The following is an 11,107-nucleotide window of genomic DNA, read 5'->3' as shown; positions in this document are numbered from 1 at the left end:
ACTTGATAAAGGCTGTCTATGAAAAACCAACAGCGCACATCATACTAAATGGTCAAAAACTGAAAACCTTCAAGCTGAAATAAGGAATGAGACAAGGATGCCCATTATCACTGCTCCTGTTTAATATAGTTTTGTAAACATTAGCCACAGCAATCAGGCAAGAGAAAGAAGTAAAAACAATAAAGATAGGAAAGGAAGAAGTGAAACTCATTATTTGCTGATGATGTAATACTCTGCATAGAGGACCCAAAGGGAAGAGGGCACTGCTTGGCAGTAGCTGTGGCGGCAGCTGCCAGGCCTGGTGATGCAGGTGGCCAGGGTTGCGGTTGTTGCCTGCTCCTCTCTCCGGCCATGGCCGTGCTTGGCCAGCCCTTTAGTGGCCTCCCCTTGAGAGGCAGCTCAGACTTACTACAGTCATCTCTGGCTTTCCTCGGCTGGGCCTTTCAACCGGGAGCCCAAGACCTGGAGCTTGTCCCATGCCAGGACCCCGCACCCCCCAGAGCAGCCAAAGAGGGAGCACATGTGCAGACGTGTTTCCGTTCACTCTAAAAAGAAACACAAGCAAGAAGAGGATGATGATTGTCCGGTAAGAAAGAAAAGACTGACTGAAGAAGAGCTCTATACTGGCCCTACTTACTGGATTCTTTGTACACATCAGGATGTAGAGAGTCGCAGAATAAATCCATGCACTAGTGAGCTTCCTGTACCTGGCATGTTAGATGCTATTTGTGAAGAGATGGATCAGACAACTGGAAAACCACAGAGTGAAGTTGTCTGAAGGAGGCTACAGGAGATTGAGGACAGGATAACTGATGAAGATGAAGAAGTTGAAGCTGAAAGACATGTTAACCATCTCACCAGCCTTGTCCTTTCTGATACCAGGAAAACTGGTTTGAAGCAAGAATTTGATGAAGTCTTTACAAAGAAGATGATTGAGTCTATGAGCCATCCTTCCATGGAACTTACGCTCTGGAAATCTCTCCCTGAACTCCTTTCTGATAAGTGAAAGCCATTATCTAATGCTAAAAACTTCACAGGAGACAGCCAAACTAGGCATGCAGCTGCAGGCACTTCCTTCCCACAGAGAACTGAACTGTTCTTGGAACCTCCACAGACAGGGGTGCCTCTTACAGTAGTCTGGAGACATCTGCTAGCACAGAAGAAGAGATGGAACTCTAGAAACCAATTTCTATACTAAATTTATCAAAATTTGACAGGCTCTCATGTTCAGTAATGAGCCTACTCTGCATAATGTCGGGACTTGAAGGTTTTATGAAACGGGCATCATAATATATCCACCTGTGGTTTGGGGTGGGACTCCCATGTTGGGTAGACATGTATTGAAGTCAACTTTTTGCCACAGAAGCTTGTCTAGAGGGAAAAGCAGTTTTCTAGCAGATTTCTTAAAAAAAATTTACGTTATAGTCTTTTCAAAGACGAGTATAGAAGCAGCATGTGTAAGAGTGATTTAAGTCATCTATCACAGTGTTTAAGCCAGTCATACAGTTGGAGAACATTCTTAAAATGAAAAAGATGATTAAGAAAGAAGGATGTGGGCCAGGGATTTAGCTTGGTGGTGCTGCCGCCTGCCTCACAAACACAAGGACCTGAGTCTAATCCCCAGTACCAAAAAAAGAAGAAAGAAGAAAGAAGAAAGAAGGAAGAAGGAAGGAGAAGAAGAAGAAGAAAAGGAAGAAGAAGAAAAGGAAGGAGGAGGAGGAGGAGGAGGAGGAGGAAGAAGAAGAACAACAACAACAACAAGAAGGATGCTCCTAACTACCAGTGTACCCTGTGAGTCACAGCTTAAGACTGAAGTGGTGACTGCATATGATGGGGAAGTAGGACGGAAGAAAGCAGTGGCTTAAGCCTGTTTCTAAGAAATTTAACTGAGGTTATGAAACTTGTGTATCAGTTGTGAGTCCAAAATAGAAGTATTGATAAAATACCCAGTAGCATTGTGGCTCTCCTCTGTCTCGGAAAATGCAACAAAAATACAAAGAAAAGATTTTTTCTTCAAGGCTTTTTTTGCCTTGTGCTACTTTTGCTTGTTGGTCTCCCTCCCATAATTGCTAAGCCTGGTTTTTCAGTAATGCTTACAGCTTCATTAACTTTGAGCGCTAGTTTAAAGATGATGAGGTGACCCATTGGCCTGTGAGAGAAGCATCCTTTAAGTACCCCTAAGAATGTGCTGTGTCAGAAAACCCAGCAATTATACCACCTGTTGTTTTAAAAAGTAAAGGTTGTAACTGTGCTAGCGAGTTGTTTTTAAATGTTAATTTGGAAAACTGATTAACTGAGAATGTAAAGGCAGAGACATTGAGATTATTGTAATAGCCAGTTTGGTGCCTATACTGTTGAGCGATAAACCTAAAAAAATTAGTAAAGAATAGCTACCTGCCAGAAAGAACCACTGTCTTTTGAATACTTAATCCAGGCTTGAGGTGTTTTGGGAATAACTGGGATTAAAGTTTTTTAATTTCTCAGGAAGAGCTCTCCTGTGTGTCAAGTACTCATAGTACAAGTACTCATAAGTACTCATAATGACTTCCTTTTTGCTACAGAACATCCCGTGTAAGTTATTAAATGCATATAAAATTGTATGACTGGCCCTTTCATCATACAACAAGAGACCACCCAGTTTTTTACCTGGGTTTCTTCTTCTGTAGGAGTCAGATACCTTTTGTAGGGGGGAAAATGGTTTATGCCAAGTACAGGTGAATATTTGGAAAGCCAGCTTCCAGGCAGTTTTTAAACCCATGTTGAAATCTCTCCCCTTGTTACAGATGATGTAGAATCACAGGTGTGTTAATTGGACTGTTTCTTCTCTAGCTTATTGTTTCTGCTTTCTTCATTTCTGTCTGAATAGTCAGGAAAAGATTTAATGTTTAATATTTAAACAAAATATTTAATGCCTACACAGTAAAATTGTTCAAACTTCAAACTAGTATTGAATCCAGTTGGAAACCAACTAATAGTTTCTTAATCTCAGACATAGAGATGAATATAAACTGTATTCTATTGAAATGTGCAAGTATTTGATTCATGCCATTTGAAAAACTGCCTTGAGGGCATTGTTTAATGGGACCAACTTGTAAAGTTTGTAACCTTAAGTCTTTGTGTTAAAAAGTTTTAGTACAACTCAAAAAAAAAAAAAAATAACGGGACTGCCTAGAGTTAGTCCTGGTGTCACAGAGGAAAGGGAGATGGTGGCTTTCCAAGGAAAGGCCTGCAGCACACTAAGGGATCTTCTATCTTCTGTACAAAATGTTGGCCTCTAACCAGAGGTCTATATTATAAAAAGGAAAAGATAGCCCTAAAACAAGACTGAGACAGTGGATAAATATAGGACAGAATTAGGAGTCTGTTTATACAATCCAAAATCACCCATTTATTTTAGGGCTTATCTGACAAGATCATTATTTCTGCAGGAAAGTAAATGTTTATTTAATTCTCCTTTTTGGACTGCTATATTCTGGCATACATTTATACAAAAATTTTCTTCTTCATCCTTGTGATGCTTCATTCTTGTGGCTCAGATAAATATCTAAGCCATCTATATAGTCACAGTGTCTTTTTTTTTTTCTAAAGGTTTCCCTAGAAAATTAACAGGTCTTTTCATTTTGTACAGTTTTTGCAGCATGGATCAAACATTGGCTTAATATAGTAATGTATAAAGAAAAAACTTATCAAAAGCAGGTGAGCTTTAATGAACTAATGTATATTTTTCGCTGAGTTTGAGTAGGGTATGTGTGGGGGTTTTTGTTTCTAATTAACATGATAAGTCCAGTTCTCACAAATATTAATCATGTGTTTAAATGCTACCCATTCTTGAAAACGTACAAATGTAAAATTTAGAAAAGTAATTAAGGTAGGACTTAGAACTATGAGAAAAATGTTTACCAGCAGGTCCATGTATTACTTTGGATTTGGAACTTTTTTGTAATAGTGACAAGAATGGGTGCAGTGCTAGTAAAGTTCTGGAAGATGCTGTCAATTTTACTTTAAAAATGAGTTCTGGTGTTTCTGTATTTTATCATTTTCAATAAAACAAGTGTTTGGGGTAAAATAAAGAACAAAATAACTCCACCAAAAGACTTCTAGACTTAATTGACAGATTCAGTAAAGTAATTGGATACAAGATAAATACTCAAAAAAATCAATAACTTTCTTCTACACAAATTAGACTCAACAAGAGAGAAATTAGAGAAACAATCCCTTTCACAATAGCATCCAAAAAAACAAAGCATCTAGAAATCAATTTAACAAGGAAGCAAAAGGCCTCTACACTGAAAACTACAGCACTCTGAAGAAAGAGATCAAGGAGGATATAAGAAAATGGAAAGATATCCCCTGCTCCTAGGTAGGAATACTCAATACAGTGAAAATGGCCATACATCCAAAAGCTGCTATACAAATTCAATGCAATCCCTATTGAAATTTCAACAGTACATTTCACAAAACTAGAGAAAACAATACAAAAATTCATTTGGAACCAAAAGAGAACTAGAATAGCAAAAGCAATTCTAGGCATCAGAGACATGACAAAGGGTATCACAATCACCAACTTGAAACTATACTACAAAGCTACTGTGATAAAAACAGCATGGTACTGGCAAAGAAACAGACCCAAGGATCAGTGGAACAGATTAGAAGATGCAGAAACAACTCCTGACATACTCAGCTATCTCATCTTTGACAAAGAAGCCAAACACCCTCACTGGAGGAAAGATAGCCTCTTTAATAAATGGTGTTGGAAAAAAATGGATTTCGACTTATCAAAGATTAAAATTAGACCCATATCTTTCACCATGCACTAAACTAAAATCCAAGTGGATTAAAATATAAATATTAAAACAGAAACACTAAATTTGCTGGAAGATAAGTTAGGTAGAACTCTTGAAGATATTGGCATAGGAAAAGACTTTATGAACAATCCTCAGTAGTGCAGGAACTAGCACAAAGTATCAACAATTGGGATCTCATCTTTTTAAAAAGCTTCTGCATTGCCAGAGAAATCACAAGCACAGCAAGACACAACTCACAATGTGGGAAAAAATGTTTATCAGATGTTCCTCAAAGGTCTTCTAGAATATATATATATAGGCATCTGAAATGAACAGACATTTCTCAGACAAAGAAATAAAAGCAGCAGATAATCATATGCAACAATGTTCAACATCACTGGTTATTCAAGAGATGCAGATAAAAACAACACTGAGATTCCATCTCACCCCAGTAAGAAAGGCTGCTATCAAGAAATCAACTAATTACAAATGCTGTCAGGGTTGTGGAGAGAAAAGAACCCTTCTTCATTTTTGGTAAGAGTGCAGACTGGTGCAACCACTGTGGAAATTAATATGGAGATACCTCAAATAGCTAGGATCAGAAGTCCTATTTGACCCAGCTATTCCTCTGCTGGGTATCTTCCAAAAGAACTAAAAGAATCATACCACAGCAATATATGCTCACCCATGTTTATAGCAGCACAGTGTGTGATAGCTAAAATTTGGAAACAGCTCAACTGCTCATCAACTGGAGACTGGATAAAGAGGATGTGATTTTTTTTTTAAATGGAATACTACTCAGCCATAAAGAATGAGAAACTAGAGAGATTTATAGTTAATTGGATACACATCGAGGCCATACTCTTAAGTGAGATTAATAGGACACATGTGTGTAAATACTGAATAGTTTCTCTATTGTGAAAAAGTAAATGTGTAAATAAGAATCAAAATGTATAATTGATGTTGTGTAATAGGAAGAAAAATCTAAAAGAGCAGAGGGAGTGGGAGGGGTAGGAGAAAGGGAAAAAGGGAAAAGAAAAATATGTGAAAAGGAAAAACATGGAAACAATGTCTTTGTAAACAGGGAAGTGTGGAGGGACTGAAGGGAGGGTTTGGGAATGGGGAAAAATAAGAATCAAGATAAGTCATGTAAAGTTAGAAGATCCCAATGATGAATGCAACTATACTGTACACCTAAAATGTATCAATAAATTTAATAAAGATAAAAAAATAAAAAATAAAGGTACAAGATACTAATGATGAATTTAACTGTATTGTATACCTAAAATGTACCAATAAACTTAATAAAAGATAAAAATAATAGAATAAGACTTCTTGTAAGCAGCTTTTTAAATCTGATAGGAAATGCCTTGTTTGAAAATATAATTGTTAAACCATCTATGGAAAAAAAAACTCTGGATGACTGACAATTTCCAACCTCCACTCCATGGGAAATAGAACATTCCTTCATTTTGTACAAAGATGGCCTGTAGGTGATGCATGAGTGATCCCCTTAGATCCACAACATCATGGGCCCCATCATTCTCAGGCCTATCTCAGCTTCACGCTGCCTCCACAGCACTGTGCTGACCCACACCACACATGGACAAACTCATGGCTTAGTCAAAGTACAAGGCTTGACAGGAAAGGGTGGGTGGAGAAGCAGAGCTGTGCCTGCACTTTTGTTGCCTTCTATGAGCTTTCTCTGAATTGCCCTGGCATAAGTGCCCCAGTGCACCAGCCCGCATCAGGTCTATCTGTGCAGCTATTTTACAATTGGTTTCAATGCTTGAGAAATATTGCTATGTGAAGGTTTTGGCTGTGCCTGGATAGGGTTTGGATGAGGAGTTTGCCTCAGAACAGGACACACAGGTCAACAAGATGGCAGGAAATCACTGAGGCAACAGTGGCCTTGATTCCCATCAATTTCTAGTCTCTCAGGCAAACAAGCACCCCAAGAGCAGGCCCTCTATTCTGACTTGGGGGATTAAAAGCCACTGTGAAAAACATATCACTGGAATGTTTAATTCTTTCCTTCTTAAAAACACTGCCTCTTTGAAATCATTTCCCAAGGACACAGTGGAAAAACACCAACAGACCAATACTTTTGCTCCCTCTGAGAGAACTTTCCAGAACCTCCACTTGTGCTGTAGCAGAGCACTTTCTCTTCATGAATAAAGGCCCAGGGTCTCTCCCTCAAATCCCATATGGATAGAGGAACCTAGAGCAAAGAACTGAGAGCAAAGAGCAGGTAAGTTAATAGAGTATTCTATCCCTCCCATCCTCTGCAAAACACAGTCAATTTTAAAGATTTTTATCAACTTCTGTGGGCTTCTCAAGTGGTAGGCAGTGGGGTGGACATTGGGAATATTAATATTCAGCCAGGGCCTCCTTATTATCTAGCTTCCTCTCAAAATTGCCCTGGTCTGCTCCTGGCACATATGATAAGGCCCCTCAGCCCCAGTAATTCACTCTCTGTAAGCCTCTGAATGTTTTTATTGGTGTGGTTTGCCTACTATATCCCCTCTGCATCAGGGCCTCAAGCTCTGAGAGCCCCTGGGCTTCAGTCAAGGCACAGGCCTGGGGTGAAAAATATAACAGTTGCTGTGAGATGAATGTGGAACAGATGGGAGGCAGAATTCCATCAAATCAAGAGTGCCAGGTATTCTCCACCTGCTGGCCTTTCCCAGGTTTGATGTCTTAAACACAGTGTGAACTCACCATCAAAAACCACTATGCCCAGTTCAAAATGCCTAGTAAGGTGATAACTTTCCAATAAGCAACTACCAGAAGGACTGTTCCTGCCCACTCACAGAAGAAACAATCAGAGGGCCTTACTCATCAACCACAGCAAGAGCTTCAGAGTCACCCAAGAGCCAGCACTTGAGGCAACAGCAGCAAATCCTACCTCAGTGCAGCTCAGAGACCAGCTGGGGCCCCTGACAGGCACCAAGCCAAGAAGGATGAGGAGCCACCCTGTGAGCCCAGGGACAGGCAGGGAATAACCTTTCCTCAAGGCACTTGCTGTATGGCCATTTGAAAGGCAGCTCATATCTGGAAAAAAGCATAATTCATTATCTCACATTTGGGTTGGGAAAGTAAGAAATCAGCCCCTTTTCTAGGATTTACTCTGGCAGACCAGGGACCTCATTCTCTCCTTACTCTGCCAGTGCCTCCTGATTTCCTATCAGTCTCTTAGGGAGTTTGAGAAGTAAGTGCCAGCTGGAGACCTGTTGGCAAATGGCTCCTTCACCTGATGTACCAGGCATCCAAAAGCCTCACTAGGTCCTCAGCCTGTGAGGAAGCTGCAGGGAAGCCAAAGCCCAGGACACAGTTGAGGGACAGGCCAGCACACATAGCACTTTCAGTGTTCCATGTCACATAATTCTCCATAAAGGTAGATGACATAAGCCTATTTTAGAGATTAGAAAACTGAGGCCCATGAGATGAAGCATTGAGTAATTCAGAGGGAAGGATCAGAATTAGGATTTAATTCTAGTTTTTTATATCCCTAAGAGACCATTCTGTGATTGGGAATCACACTACCCACTGTGTACAAAACACATGTGAGATTCCTCAGAGATTCCTTTTCTGTTGGAAAACATCTTCTCAGACCTGATACTTAAATATGAAAGTATAATGCCATGGCTTGTATCTGTATGTCTCCCAAAGCCTCATGTGATCATAGGTGGGGATTTTGGGGGGTGGCTGGATCTAGGGTGTGAGATGCTGGGATTGAGGATAGCACTGCACTGTGGCATTGACTCACAGTGCAATGCTAGGATTAAGTGTGTAAGTGCTATCCTAAGAGCAGGTAGTCTGGATAAAATCTAAGAGACAGAAAGAGAGCTATCATTGACTTTGCTTGTTAATTGCTGCTTGCTGCCTTCTACCTGCCTCCTCTGCAATGCCCTTCTGCCATGCTACCCTTCCTTAGAGCCAACCAACTATGAACTGAAACCTTTAAAGACTGTGAGCTACAATAAACCTTTCCTCCTTTCACTTGGGTGTTGGGTATACTGTCTCAGCAATGAGAAAAGTATCTAAGACATGTACAAGAGCTGCCATGGTTCAGGTAGAGGGGGTACCAGTACTCTAAGACAGTGGTCTCCAGCCTTTTTGGCACCAGGGACCAGTTTCATGTAAGATAATTTTCCTATGGACCTGGGTAGGAAGGTAGGGTGGGGAGATGATTTCAGGATAATTCAAGCACATTACATTCATGAAGCACTTTACTAGTATACATTGTTACATATAAAAAAATTATACAACTCATCATAATGCAGAATCAGTAGGAGTCCTGAGCTTATTTTCTTGCAACAAGAGCAGTCCCGTCTGGGGTAATGGAAGACAATGGCACCAAAAGTGTGTTGTTTATGTTCAGTCTATTACCAATCTCATTTTTGTTGCTGTCACTGCAGAAAACCCTGCTTCACAAAGATAGAGTGTTAAAAATACAGGCAAGCTTGTCAGTGATTTTTGTGACCATCACAGGATATTACACCTTGACTTTATCCCATACATATGGAGATTTGAAGTTGTCTCAAACATACTCTTCGGGGTACCATCTTTTGAGAACTCAGCAGTTACTCCTTTTCTAACATGGACAAAGTTGACTCGCCTAGCTTATTTACAAATAGATCTCAGATCCATTCCTTTCTGGTTCAGGGCTCTTTTGTAGTTGAAAAGTAAAACTCAAACTCTTCTGAAAGTTGGGATAGGTGATCACACACTAGCTGAGAGAAAGAGGCCCTAGCTCAGTCTTCTTCAAAATCTCTGCTAAAGTTTGAAACACATCAAAGATCCCAATGTTCACCCATCACCCCCATGATTCCAATTTGGCTTTGAGTGAAGGTACTTTATCTGCCAGCTTGAACACAGTTGTCATTTTCCCCTGAAGACTGAGTTCACTGAGCAAGTTGAATGTGTTACATAAGTAAGCAAGTCTTATGATCCATTTTATGTCACTGAAATATGCTCCAAGTGCTGACTGCTTTTCTAAAAGAAATCTGTGGAGCTCCTCTTGTAACTCAGAAACCCTGGCCAGGGATCTACCTTTACAAAGCCATCTCATTCCTGTGTATAAGAGAAGGTATGTGTGCTCTGCACCCACCTCCTCACAGAGTTATGCAAATAGACGTGAGTTAAGGGCATGTACTTTAATGTTATTGATACATTTAATGTATCAATAATTTTTGATATTAATGTTACACCCTGTGTAACACTGTCAAGTTCAGGTGACCTTTTTTGGCCATCCAGCACTTCTTTGTGGATGACATAGTACATAGACTTATACTCAGACATGACCTCTTTGATTTAAGTCATGAAACCAGAAAGTCCTCCAGTCATGGCAGCCCCTCCATTTGTACATATACCAATACAAAATGACCAATTCAGTTATCCTGGTATAGGATACCAGGGTATTATTCTCTAAAAGTGAAACTCTTGGCCACTCTTCTCCCTCAGCATTAGTTTCCAATATAAATCATTTAAAGACTTGAACAGTTCTGCAGCTGTGGCAACAAAAGTACATATAACATATCTTCAAGCATATTATCCTGAAAAATATATCACACAAAAACAAGCATTGTTGCCTTGCTTTCAACGCTAGTAGACTTCTGAACCTGAATTTCATACTGCAGTGACTCATTAATCCTCTATAACAATTGTATCTCAATATCCTATTTCATCAATTTGTCCAGTTATGGTACTGGCTGAAAGAGGTATACATCCCACCTTTTGAACTGCAGCCTCTCCAAAAGTTCACAGCAAATATCCTTAGCAGCAGGCAGAATCAACTCTTCACCAGGAGCAAAGGACTTCTTAGATTTAGCAACGCAACTGCTTTCAGTGCAGACACATTTGACAAAATGGTGACCTTCAACAATTCTTTCTGTTTCTTAATGTTCATTTAAAAACAAAAAAACTCCAAAGCTTTGTATTTTAATGCAGGGTGCTTTGTTTCCTGTGCCAAGGTAGTTTTGAAGGTTTCATAGCTTCATTGGATAACCAGTCACCACATCTTACACAAAGTGTGCTTGGAGAATGTGAATCACCCACCCATTGCAATAATCTAAGTATGACTCTTGGTATTTTCTTTTAAATGCAGCTTTCCTTGTTGGCAGTCTTAGAGTCTTCTGCCTTCTCATTATTAGGTCTTTTCCCCTTTTCAAAGGAGCTCTCCAGTGATTTATTTATTTCTCCATTTTTTATTTATTTTGGCTAGGGTTAGCTTGGGGGCTTACCAAAACTGTAAATGGGACAAGTGCACAGTATGGGAAAGGGGTGTGGATGGAAATGGTAAATAAAATAATTGGCAAACA

The 11,107-nt window shown here is 39.7% G+C and overlaps 1 pseudogene; it reads left to right on the top strand.

Annotated features, from left to right (window-relative positions):
• Window positions 1-351: 351 nt before the first annotated feature.
• LOC104860217 lies at window positions 352-1,179 on the top strand (annotated as a pseudogene).
• The last annotated feature ends 9,928 nt before the right edge of the window (window positions 1,180-11,107 follow it).

This window comes from Fukomys damarensis, unplaced genomic scaffold (assembly GCF_012274545.1).
Source record: "Fukomys damarensis isolate Sample0158 unplaced genomic scaffold, DMR_v1.0_HiC HiC_scaffold_8, whole genome shotgun sequence".
Classification (NCBI taxonomy): Eukaryota; Metazoa; Chordata; class Mammalia; order Rodentia; family Bathyergidae; genus Fukomys; species Fukomys damarensis.
Note: the sequence above shows the minus strand (reverse complement) of the source record. Positions and strands in the feature narration are given on the sequence as shown.